We start from the raw sequence: 13,392 nt of genomic DNA, 5'->3' as shown, positions 1-13,392 counted from the left end.
GACAGCAGGACTGACTGACTCGGACCTTGGCTACAGCAACAGTCCCCAAGGCAATGACGCAGGGCTTGAGAGTGGAAGCAGGTTCCCTGATTTACAAACCATGCTCCCCTGCTTCTCTGCCAAATAATTTGAGTGTCTAATTAAAAAGGGGGTGATCTGACAGAAAAAACAAGCTTACTTCTGAATAAGCGCTCCTTGTAGCTTACACAGCCCGTGTATTTGTCTTCTGTCTGTCTTACTTGCACTTTGTGTTTTTACCCCTGTCCTGGGCAGGGGACTCTGTGTATCCCCCCAGGACTGGCCCAGGAGGCACTGGGATTCAGGGAGGCAATGGTTTCCTTAGTCCTCCTGGAAACAAGGAGGGTGTTGTGGTGGCACAATCTTTGAGCAGGTGGTACTGCATCCCCTGGTGACCACAGAGTACGCTGGGCCCATGAAGGGGGTTTTTATTTTGAGATCTGGTGTTCCCCTAACACTATCTTCTTTCCTAAACAGCAGCATACAAGGTTTCCTCAGGAGTCCAACAACTGGATCTTTAAGTTGTAGAATTTGTGGATAAAAGCCGAGTTCATGGAAATTTGAGTGTTTTCACCACAGTCACTGGCTTATTTTGCTTTTGACCTGCTGTAAAAAAACTTTACATCTGGTCCCTGTCTTTCTGTGCTGAGGCAACGAAAGCTGAGATGTGGCCACCTCCATCATCAGTAACTCTTCACACTCTCGGGTTCAGAGAAGAGCTAAAGTATTGTCTGGCATATTTAAGCTTTTTTGCCAAAACACAGTTGCAGCAAGTTCAGTTTCTGCATAAATATTTAGCAATCGTAATACAAATGCTCATAATCTTGCTTATGTTATTTGGATGTTCATGAATACTTGTTTTGCTAGTTCAGTATTAATTGTTCTGGAGGTGGGATCTGTTCTCTGCATTTTGGCCTCTGTCCAGACTGTTGGTAGTTTTGAAGCAAATTAGTTCCTTGTGCTTAAGCACCCTTTTCCTGTTATAGATACAAGTGAAGATCTGACATTTCTCAGACAGTGACATAAAAAAGAAATAAAAAGATTCGTTGTGTGAATGGAATCAAGGGAGAGAATTACAGAAAAATTGAATGCTGGAATGTGGACAAACATTCTCCAAATCTCTCTTTGCACCAATCAATCACCTCACTACAAGAAGGGCATTTACTTCAGAATCTAGTGAAAGGCTCTCAGGTTTAATCTTTCAGTATTTCTGTCCCAAACAGGTTCATGTAATTTGGACAACTTTTGAATAATCATCAGTCCAGTGAAGGCTTATCTAAGACAAATGTCACAAAACTTTCAACTGCTCCTATTGGAACTATTTAATCCCTTGATCTAAATGCACTGTATCTGGGTTTGTGCAACTTTCCAAACAAGAGAATTATTACCTATGAAAAAAAGGTTTATCAATACATTTTAAATTTAAAAGAAAAAAAAAGGTAGAATGCATTATTCAAGAGAATAAGACCCTGCTTTTTGGAGCTATGGTCACAAAAAATATGATATTTTATGGAGTTAAGTGTTAGACTAGCAGGTAGCTGTCCATACATGAACCTGTCCTTTCTGAAAGCCAGACCACAGCCCCCACTCTCGCTGCACCTTATCTAAAATTATATAATCTAGGCAAAAATAATGTTTTTCTTCTACTTTCTCTTGGAGATTTTTCTCAGGAGAAATCACATCTTTCTTAAAATCCCAAAGGGAGGCAAACATAACAGCTTTTTGAGAGTATCAGTGTTCCATTTACTTCTGATGGTGAAGAAGAATCCTTCAACTGTGAAGGATTTTACCTCAGAGACTCTGATTCTACATTTACTTCTATGGAAATTGCTTCTTTGTCAGAGCAACCTACTTCACTAGACAAGTGCTAGAGAGCAGGTTGTCCCATTTACTGAGTACATGAATGAAATTCAGAGCTGAGCTTCAGGTGGTTGTGTGGACCGGAGTGCTCTTTCCCCAGAACAAATGTGTTTTCTTGACATCTTCTTCATGTTTTTTTTGCTTGTAAAGCCAGGAAATGGGGGAGGGAATGGGTGAATCAAAAACATGCAATACTGTTCAGAAGATATCACATCTAGTTTTATAAGCAGAAACAGGTTTTCATTCTGCAGTGTAAAGACAGAAAAATCTTCCCCACATTTCTGACACAACTGAATTGTTCCAGTCTTTGACTTTGTTTGAATCAGAGGTCAGTTTATTTTTCATCCCAAACATTTACTAGTCAGAGTGAGAATGGGCTTTAACTGAAACATATTTGGCAAATGTGTTTGCCACCAGGCTGCATTTTTCTTCACTGGTCTTGTTTCCATGAAACATACTGGTTGCAGTGATGCAACTTGTTCTAACATCAGTTGTTCCCCATTGCATCATTTTCTTCTTACCTGGGGACTAGGGTATCTACGCTTGTTTGTGAGGTAAAATAGAATTCAAAAAAACCAAGAAAGTCCAAAACAAAAACCCAACCAACAGCTTTAAAAAATAATTAAATAACCTGTGTCTGGAAAAGAAAAAAGAATCAACTTTGTGAATTTTTCTGTTCTGTTCTATGGCCTTTTCTTATCCATCAGCATGAGGTACATAACTGTCTACTGTATTTCATGGGATCTCCTTTACCTCAGGAGATGCATTGGTTCTACTTCACTTGATTCAGGCAGGACTAACTTTTGGTTTTTACTATTTTTTTTTTTGGGGGGGGGGGGGGAGGGGGCAGGAAGTGAAGGCTCACCTAGATGAAAAAATTCCTCAAAGTCACATTGCCAGTTGGGGCCAGAGCAGAGCTCATAGCTGAGTCTTGGGTATGGGCACACCAACCTTACTGGGTGAGAGAGGGTGTCAGCTGGCAGAGGGACCCTATTTACTTAATATCTCTGCCCAGCAATATATCTTATTTTTTTTCATGTAGGTGTCAGCTACTTCCCAGTGACCTCAGGCTGAAGGACAGCTGATGTGGTTGGTGGTGAGCCACTCATCCTCGTTGAGCTGGGGACCTCAGGTACTGCAGCATCCCACTTTTCCCTTACCAACCTCTGCTGCCTCCCACAGGCCAGCTCCTGTTCAGTTCCAGATGAGACCATTTTCTTTTGCACAGTTTCCTATCAGTGATCAAAATCAGAGATGGGTTAAAAAAAAAAAAGGAGAGCATAGCATAGTCTTTGGAGTCTTCTGGGAAATGGACATCCCTTTTAGATTAGAAGTGTTTGTTTGTTAATTCCTGGTAGAAACTAATTTCAATTTTCATTTTTTTTATTGTCTACAAACTATTATATTCAAAACCAATCTGAATTTCAAAGTTAAAACTTCGTGAGTGTTTATCTGGGGGACAAAGACATCTCTAATGCAAACGTATTAAATGCCTCCATCTATCATGCTTTGCTTACACATGGGGTTTTTACCACAAGACTACTGAAAGTTCAGGTTGGTGGACAGTCTGATATGTTCTGAAAAAGCTATAAACTTCCAGATATTTATCTCATCCCAACTCCAGCCTTTAATCCACCTTTTACCTGGTTTGTTTCCAATGCTGCAGTGAGTATTTATGTTCAGGATATATTATGAAAAACTGAAGGTAGGTCCCCAAAGACAAATATAATTCTGATTTTAGCAAAGACCTTTGATCACAGGCATAGACAAAGTAGCAAGAGATTAAGGACAGTTACCCTTTCCTTGGATTCACCCCTTCAAGATTTACTCAAGGTCCCATAAAACCTTCATCTCTGCTACGAAGTAATACAACATTCACATGACAGCAAAGCTCAAATTTAGCCCTTAAAAAGCTGCTTGCTGAGGTCTGAGATGACGTGGGGGGAGTAAAACCTCTCTAATTCTTAAATCCTCCTGCTGCTTCAGAACAGTCAGCACCTCATTAGCCTTAGCTCTTTGTTTGATAGGAAATGTCAGCTCACCATAGGAAATCTTCTACACCCAGTGGCAGGAGCATCTGTCTCCATCTAGTGTTCAGCGGTCTGTGTTTGTACCTGGCTGCCCCACCAAGGAAATCACAAAAGAAGGGAAAATAGGGCAAACACTTGCTCACAAAAACATCATCCTTATCATCCATGAGTTGTCCGAATTACGGCTTTGCCACACTTGGAGGTAGCATCTGACATAAAAAACTGCAGGTGGGTGAGCTGCTGGGGTGTTCAGCATTCTCAGGTTGGTCTTGTGCTGGAAGAGTGGGAAGTTACAAAAAAAAAGGTAGAAAATCTGGTCCTCTATACTGTCTCATTCTGCCCATAACCAAAGTTACATTCAGAGTCTTTCTATTGTTTAATGCCAATGGAATCTTTTTGTATGAGATGTGAAATGTTTAATTAATGAAAAATATCATGGAAACATTCATAGGAATACTTTCCATTGTAACTCCTAAAGTACTGGATAAAATTTACTCAACTTGCCTTACACCATGACTGTGAAGAAGAGAAATGTCACACCCTCTGTGGATTGTGAAACCAAGATAAATTTCCCCCAAAACCTTCTGGGTGATCTGGGGGCATTTGAAGTAAAACTAGGAACAGACGACCACTAATGTAATCCTCCTCTCCAAAAGCCCAGCTTTTTGCTGCACATCTTGCCTGGTTACTTATAAGAGAAACCTGTGTACCAGAACTTGAAAAGTGTAGTAGGCCACACAGGGACTTTGGGGGAGAGGATGAGGCCCTTCAAGACATTTTTAGAGCCCTAGAGGGACCTTCAGGCTGCCCAGCTCACATGAGACCCATCCTGGAGCCACAATTGAAGAGGTACTGCTGAGGCTAAACTGAGCTGTCAGCCACAGACAGTGTTCTGAGAAACCCAGAATGGGTATAAATATAAATTCTTGGTTTTTCAAGAAGAGTTAGCAGAAAGATTCCTCAAGCTTGGAATGTAGCAGAGCATGTTAAGAGCCTTTGTGGAAGCCACAGTATTGTGAGGTCTCTACTAGTCCTATGAATGCTGAAATATTCACTGTCTGAAGGCAATTAAGCCTTAGCCCCATTTCTTAACACTATTATATTTCAGTATATGGAACCAATTCCAAAATCTCAGAGCATAATCTGAGTGTCAGTGGGATGGACCCAAAATTTTGGAGAACGCCAAGAGAGGCAAGAAAGGAAGTCGTGGAATTCCTGCATGCAGTTCGTACTGGTACCAGCTTCCATTGGCTGAGTGTAGTCTCTAGGCAAAACAGCAGCTTTTAACATGCTCACACATTTCAGTTCTCCCCTCCCACATCTGACAGTCTTCCCAAAACATGTTCACCCACTGACAAGCAGAGGATGCTGAGCAATATAAAAGTGTGAAGGACCCAGGCTGCTTTTCATTGTGGGGTTCAGAAGGAAGCAGAGGGGACTGTCACAGGAAGAAGGAATTGGAGACAAACAGATTGTCTGACCTGTGGGAACTTATCAGATCTTCAGGGTTTTCCTGAGTTCTGGGATATGGGGAAGTGGTGCACAGGGTGCTCCTGGAAGAGGTGTGGGAGTGCAAGGAGCTCTAACTCCAGTTTAGAAATAAACTCAGTGTGAGAGTCCAGGAAACGCTATTTCACATTCCTTGTTTTCTTTCAGAACTTGTTGCCTTTTGTTCATACTCTCTTCTCTAATGCTTGACAGCTTCTCTCTTATTCTGAAGACTCATCTCAATTATAATCACTGCCACTGAGTTCTTGCTAACCTCCAATTAATGAAAACAAAACAAAGATCCCCCATGATCTAATTCATGCAAGTACTGTAAGTGCTGGTAGATTGAAAATGCCAGTAAGTGAAAACAGGCTAAAGCTGTCTGTGGAAAGAAGAGAGGCATTGAGATAGCAGAATTTGGCATTTCATGCAAATCTATTTTCATATGTCATTGCTCCCATATGTCATTCCTAGGACTTTGTGTTTAAATTTTGAAACAGACTTTGCTGGAACACTTCCATGTTGATGAGGAACTTCTAGTTGGTGTTACATATGTCAGGAGGTATGATTTCCCCAGAGTGTTACGGATAAACAAGGATGTGAAGATAAGTTTTTCAATGTACAAGGAATGAGTTGAAATGTTATGGTAAAACCAGATGAGGTTTTCCTATTTCTGAATTTCACAGTTACAGTTTCACATGGTACCAATCATTAGTGGGCATACTGCAAAAGATGTTTGGTTAACATCCAAAAGCTTGGATGCATTTAAAAACCTCCCTGGTTTTGGAAATAAGGAGACTTTTTCAACAGATCTGGATTTCCTGAGCATATTCCACTCCTGAACTCACAGTCAGCTCAGAAATGATACCGAAAGAGTTAACTAGAATGTTTTTGTATTCATATAACTGGTTAAGATCAGACAGATGGGTGCAACATATGGTGTATTTTATTATTATCATAATTATTATTACTACTACTGGTATTATTTGTGTACTTACATACCTCTTCCAAACTTAAAAATGTTTGAGCTCTGGAGCAGTTCTTAATTTTGCTGAACAACATTAGCCCTTTCTAAGCAATAACAATAGTTCTGTTGAGTAGGCAAATACATTCTTGTGGGTATACACATAATTTAAAGTGAATGTTGCGCTCAGGAATAGGACTGAACTGGTAGGCAATAAGTCCTTGATAAATTCCCAGAACAGTAAAAGCAGTTGCAGTGGCAATGCTTTCTCATATTACCAACATACCCCTGGTCTGTTCTTGTGGAAATATCCTTAACTATGAGAAGACAGACCATTTCCTGTGCCATTCAACTCTCAGCATCTTTATTGAAGGTACCAAGAAAGTCATTCTAGAGCAAGAGATTCCTGATGTTGTTTGGGATAAGAAAAATGGTAACAGACAGATCAACCCTCCCTCCCAACTTAATGTCATCTGCAGACTTACTGCTCAAATAGCCAGGGTACCATATAACTGTCATGGGTTATGTAGGAATTTAGGAATGTAGGGAAATGCTAAATTACAAACCTCTCCCCAAATCACAAATTTCTCTTCATGAGTTATGATGCCACAATTCAGTGCAATCTATTTAGTACTTAAGTGTCACTTCTGTCTTTTCCTACTTTGATGGTAACTTTTCTGCTCTGTAACACGTTATACATGAAGGCAGACTCTGAATTAAGAGCAGCTCATGGAATAATGACTGAAAACAACAATGATCTATGGGAATTCTCCCCAGATCTATGAGAACTGGTAGGATCGCTTTTCCCAGACTAATAAGCCCTGGGCAGCAACAGCTTGGAATGTTGAAACCAAGAGCATTTTTGTGGGAGGACAATGTAGAAGAATGTCTTGAAACTGCATTTTGTAACTGTGAAGAATAAAGTGGAAACTTTGAGTGTGGGTTGAGACTGTTGAATGTAGGATGCATCTCACCTAACTTCAGCCATCTTCAAGGAACATATTTAGTCAAAACTGGTCATTTATGTTTCCTCTGTCCTTAATGAAGAGAGACAAGTCTATATTTAGCTGGTATGAGAGACTTCTTGGTGACACCTTTTTTAAGATATGACACATAAGCTTTGCAGGTGTCAATCCTTTTCCACTCAATAGCACCCAGAAGAGGAGATTAGACAGGATACTTATCTTTTAAGTACAGTAAGCAGGCTTTGTCTAGTAAAATGAGACTGATCTCTTCCCATCCCATGATATGTTGTCTGCCTCTTTCTCATGAGAAATCATAGGTCTTTAGCCACCTGCACAACATCCTCATGGGACAAACCCCCCAAATTATCAATGCTTACCTGTGCTTACCCAGTAGCTTTGTACTCAGTACAAAGAAATAGCCATTCCCTAGGGTTTTAGCATGGACAGGCATCTGGCATATGAAAGATGACTCAGTTTTGGAGGTGTCTCTGTGCCAGGGTGATGAGCTCAAGTGGGATGAAACACCACATATGAGATGATGTGCTTAGAACTGGGAATCAGACTCAGATTTCCTAAGCTCTGACCAAGGGGTGATATCATAAAAACATAATTTTTGGTGGATTAGATTTTAACTTTATAAGAATTGCTGTTATTATCCATCTCTAATTAGCTGTGTTTATTTTAGCAGCAAGGGAACAAAACAGATTATGTGATCTATGTTTCTAAAATATCATGCATAATTGATTTTTCAGTCCCTTGAAATTAATCGTAAACATTTTTTTAGTAAAAAATGAAAACATATAAATTATATCAAAATATGAGAAATAAAAAGAGTAAATGAAGTTCATGTTAAGTGAAATGCTATATTTCAAATGTTTTGTAAAGAAAAAGCTACCACTCCACCCTCCAGTATTTAAGCATTTGAGTACTTTAAAGGCTTGTTTAGTTATTAATGAAATTAAGTTTTTAAAAAAAAACTTTTTAAGGAAGACAAGTCTTTTTTTCTAACTTAGCAGGAATAAACTAGCAGAAGAAAGGTAACTGCAAAACTGAGCTCAGGCATCAAGTCAGCATTTTTTAAAAAGGAGACATGTTCAGTCAACTGTAGCATATTGGAGCTGGAAAAATGTGTAAAATGGATATCCCTAAAAGATTAAATGAGAAATGAAGGTGCATATGTATGTTAATGTTGATAGTCACATTCAGGTGAATCCTGTAGCTCAGTGACAATCACTTGATTCAGTGAAAAAAAAACCCACTTGCCATAAAAGAAACATTGAACTCACCACCTCCTGTGGCAGGGACTCTCCCAAGAACTTCTTTGATGTAGACTTGTCAAAAATGTATTCAGACTGCAGCAGGTGGCTTAGACAAAGAAGAGGGAGAAAGCCTAAAATGGTGGTAAAATATGAGCAAATTCAACAAATCTCTCTTAGAGTTTTTATTCAAAAAAAATTTGAGTGGCAAGAATCCACAAAAGCACCTGAGCCTTCAGCTCATTTCTGTGTTCCTAGAGCAAGATCAAGATGTCACTTTTCTCATTCTCATGCTCTCTTCTCATTTATGCAAAAATAGTAAAAAAGCCTATCCCTGAAAGCTGAGAGCTTCCAATAACCAGTGCTAAATCTACATAAGGTGAGTGACATAATGGCTTTCAAAGCTATCCATGACTCTTAAACCAGACTTTCTCTGTGAGCTGTAAAATGGCAACTCCAAGGGTGACCAAAGAGCAAGCAAGATTGTCTTGTAAAAAATAAGGATGTGCCTTATGACATCTAGGAAAACAAGAACACTAGGAAAACAAGATGCAGCAAAGGATTTGCCAACTTTTTTTTTTTTTTTTTTCCTCTGGAATAAATTTGACATCTTCGGGACTGGAAATGTGAGTATGACCATCTTTTCAGAAAAGTGGGTGAGTATTTTGGCAGAGCACTACTTACCCTTCTGACAAACTGGAAAAGAAGATAGCATATAATTATTTGAATGTCATCATACTTAGAGAAACTTCTGGCATCTTTTCACTCAAAGTGTTTGTTTCAGCCCAGCCTCCATCAGTGATCAGAAAACATTTTGTGATGCCAACAGATTGCTTGTGGGAAGTTCTTAAAGAAAAATATAATTGATGTCATAAAAATAAAATCCCTTTTAATCGGTTCCTCATGCCAAAGATTAGTAGTGATCTTGACGTGTGCAACATAATCAGTCACAATCAAATCTTAGCTGGAGTAGTACGTCAGCTGTTGTTAACTGTACCCCTATTAGCCTAAATTTGATTTGCCCATTAAGTGCTGATGGATGAAGCAGAAACTTGTTTAAGGTATTGTATGTTTGCTTTGAACAGCTTAATCAAATGAATGGAAATACACAGCAACAGAGCACACATAGTGCCAGCTTGGAAACGTCCACAGGAGTTGAGTTTCTTGCTGCATCGTCTCTCACAGAGACTTTGCTGGACCCACCCTGCTTCTGAGCTTAAGGACTTCAGAATGTAGCTGAAAATAATACCGTCTCCAACAGATATTCAAACTATTCTTCCAGGATTTAATTGTGATTATGGAAATCCCTACACCATTCTTGCAGTACTTCATTCAATTCTAAAGGCTTTTCCCTAAAATGGTACAGACCCCCTGATGTTTCCCTTGGCTATTCCACTGCCCAGAGATTTAGGTAGTCTGCTAGGATGTGCAGTTCAGCATTATTTCAACTTACAGGATTTAACATCTCTGTTTTGGGAGTGAAAATATGTCTTTCCTGCAACCTCCCTCAAACATAAAAGGTTCTCAGCCCCCTCTGAGACCTCTCACTGTGGCCAGAAAATATTATTGCTGAAATTGTCAGATAATTATTTGCTCTCTTCACCTGATACTCCACTTCTTTCTCCTTCTCCATTTTCTACCTTTTCTTCAACATTCTATCATTTTCACCTGCCCCATAATTATGAAATAACACAGAGGGGTGAAAAAGGTCTTTTTTTTTTTTTTTTTTGAGGTGGTAAAAAAATTGGCAAAAAACTTTTTTAAAAGTTAGTGTAGGAAGAGGACTTGCAATCAATGCAAATGCACATTTTTCAACATCTGAGGCTTAGACACTTTAACACAATTTAAGCTCATGATCATAGAGCTACTCACTATACACAATTATTGTACCTGGTTTTAAACTAACATTTCTCCCTCCTTCTGTTCAAGAGAACCCTGCTAAAAATGATCAGAGTTTTTCAGGGAAGGGCTTCTTCTCCACAAGTGGGCTTTAGAGCAGTGCACATGACTGAGACTTCTGCATCCTCCAGGTGCAGAAATATAATATGAATTGTGACAAGACTACATGCAGTCTTAAAATAAGTACTTTCACCAAGTGTATGTCAACTTGAGGGGAACAGCAAAGTTTGCTACCAAAAAGCTTATAAACTAGATGGGGATTATATGATAACAAAGCTAAAATTGTCACAGCACAATACAGTTAGTACATGTAAACATTGTTTTTACATGCCCCTTTCTCAAGTTTTAGCTCAAATCCAAAAAATGGGGCCACCAGACATGCCTTTGCTGTTTCCAGATGCTGATAAGAAATACCACCTACATCATAAGATTGCTGGATAACGAATAACTCTGCCTCCTTTCAATTAGATTTACAAAAGGATATGAACATCTACTGATAAGGAGCCATCATTTCACCATTTATTCCAGCCTGCCAACAGTATTTTGTTTTCCACAGCTGTGATACACCTTTTTTATTTCTCTGAGATTAGGAAATTTCAGGTTTTCTATATGCTTAAAAGATTTAAGTACTATCAGTATTTCAGTTTGTGAAAACTAAATCAGGAATGTCTTGCATTATGTCTTTCACTACTGTGCTTCCTGTATCAGAAGTAGGACAGAACATAAGGAGACAAGCATCAGTCAACCAAAGATCCATACAGACAGTGTCCTTCTCCAACAACTTTCAATGCAGATGAATAAGGAAAAGTAGGAAAACAGAGGAAAAAATAGAGGTATTTTATCAGAAAATCTGCCTCCACCTGACAGTTTGTGGTCAGGTAGTTCTGAATCAAAAATGCTGTCTTTGTATACCAACAACCCATCAACCCACTTTGTATACCCAACAACCCCTTTGTTGGGTTTTTCTCCCAGAATAATGCAGAAAACATCTGAGTTGGGAAGTAAAAGTTGTGAAATTAAGACTTTGGTGCTACTGCCTGTATTAGCAGCTACACTGTGTGTCATGGTGAGGACAGTTCTAATCAGTGGTCAACAAAATTGAGAAGTCTTTTTTCTCATCTTGTTCTTGTGAATGCACTTTAAAGAGTTTTCTTAGATTCCTTTTCAAAGTGTAAAACCATCTTGCATAAGAGGCTCAGCATAGAATTATTTTTGATGCTTATCCTTTGTTTTCAAAAGAATCCTTCATGTTCTCATAATTTGGAAGCATGTTTGGTGTCAATCTGGCTCTTGAAACTTAGTTCAAGTTTGGTTGCCAAACCATTCTTTCCCATCACACATCATACTGATTATGCAGCCAGATAAATATCTGCTTTCTGTTTGCTGTTATTGTTCCAGTGTACAACAAAAGCATCCAGGTAAGTGTATCTTAGCACAGTTCAATCTGACTTGGCAGGCAATTGTGGTCTCTTTTGTGATTTCCAACAACAGTTACCTGCAAAACCTGAAAGCTCTTGTGTTAGATCTTTTCTTTTTGTGTTGCAAGTCTGCAAGGTCTTTCAGACTGGTGACACCACAAATGGGCCAAAAGCCTTGTGCACAAACATGCCAGAATGCCCAAGATTTTCTTGGATTATTTCAGTATCTAGAGATTTATTTATTCTTCTGTTCTATATGAATCTAGTCATTTCCAGTAAAGAAATAATGCACAGTAGAGAAATCATAATGTTAAATCATAAGCTTAAATTTACAATATCAACACTAAGACATATGTTGTGACTGCCACAGCAGATGATGCTTTTTATCCACATATCAAAGAAATGATGATTTTTTTGCTCCTCTCTCCATCCCCAAACAGACTAAGCTGTTGCAAAACTCCAACACAATTTTAAGATCTCCAGACCCTGGAAAAGTTAGTGTGTGCCTATCCACCAGTATTTTTTCTTGGAACAATCATTTTTCCTTGTCAGTGAAATGTCACTAACGTGCTACAAAAAAGAGGCTGAGTTACCATTTGAATTACTGATCTGGCTGGCAATCTGTCACTGAATCTTTTTCTTTCCTCATGAGCTCTTTACTTTGTTTGCAGCTGATCTATGGGAGATCTGCCACAGCCAGTGTGAGCCATAGGTCATTATATGGTCTGGGGAACAGCAGGCAATGTGATTGTACACAGAGATACAAGTGGAAATAGAAAACAAACACAAGAATCCCATTATTTCAGTCCATGTGCCTACACATAAATTGAGGAAAAGTCAGTACATGCTGTTTAGTTCATCATGGAAAGCACGAGTCATGAGTTCTTGAGTCATCCACCAAGGACATGGGATATCATAATTATCTTAGTTACTTCATTCCTTTCTTCTGCTGCCACATACAACCTCCTCTCCCAGTTTCACAGCCTCACTATGAGCAGAGCAGCTGCTCTCCAAAAATTTAGGAATGGCTTACAGTCTGTACTTTGTAACTCCGTTTTTTCCTCCTCTTTGTTATTATGGGGCACAAAATATTGTAGACTTCATCTCTCAAGTGAACCTGACAAGTGGATTTCCTGGCAGTATTCAAGAAGTGATTTTTGTGCTGTATTTTATACTCCCGTGAAATTTTCTAAGTTAGGATGGACTGTATGTTTTCATTCTGGAACACAAATAAAAGTGGGAAAACTAGGAGGAAAATTGACAATAAATCATTTACAAACATTACTTCTACAGAGATCACTCTCAAAGATCTTAGAAGGAAACAGAAAATTCAGTTGTCCTTTACTAAATTAAGGTCAGATTTTCAAAAGAGTCTGTGGAGATTGAGTCTAGTTGCTTATCCTTTTTATTCAGTCACTGGAAAGAGAAACAATTTGCAGGTATTTAGAGAACCCACAGAGCCTCCTTTTAGTATTCTCCCCATTTTCCTGTTCT

General features: G+C 38.9%; 1 protein-coding gene across 1 annotated transcript in view; it reads right to left on the bottom strand.

Annotated features, from left to right (window-relative positions):
* The window catches only part of MED23 (mediator complex subunit 23), a 320,898-nt gene extending 308,511 nt beyond the window's left edge, over positions 1-12,387 (bottom strand). The window contains exon 1 of the mRNA XM_071740911.1: positions 12,384-12,387. The gene's annotated coding sequence lies outside the window, so the exon portion shown is untranslated. The remainder of the gene's footprint in view (positions 1-12,383) is intronic.
* Positions 12,388-13,392: the final 1,005 nt, after the last annotated feature.

This window comes from Heliangelus exortis, chromosome 3, assembly GCF_036169615.1.
Source record: "Heliangelus exortis chromosome 3, bHelExo1.hap1, whole genome shotgun sequence".
In the NCBI taxonomy this organism is placed as follows: Eukaryota; Metazoa; Chordata; class Aves; order Apodiformes; family Trochilidae; genus Heliangelus; species Heliangelus exortis.
The sequence above is the reverse complement of the archived record's forward strand: the minus strand, read 5'-3'. Positions and strand labels throughout refer to the sequence as shown.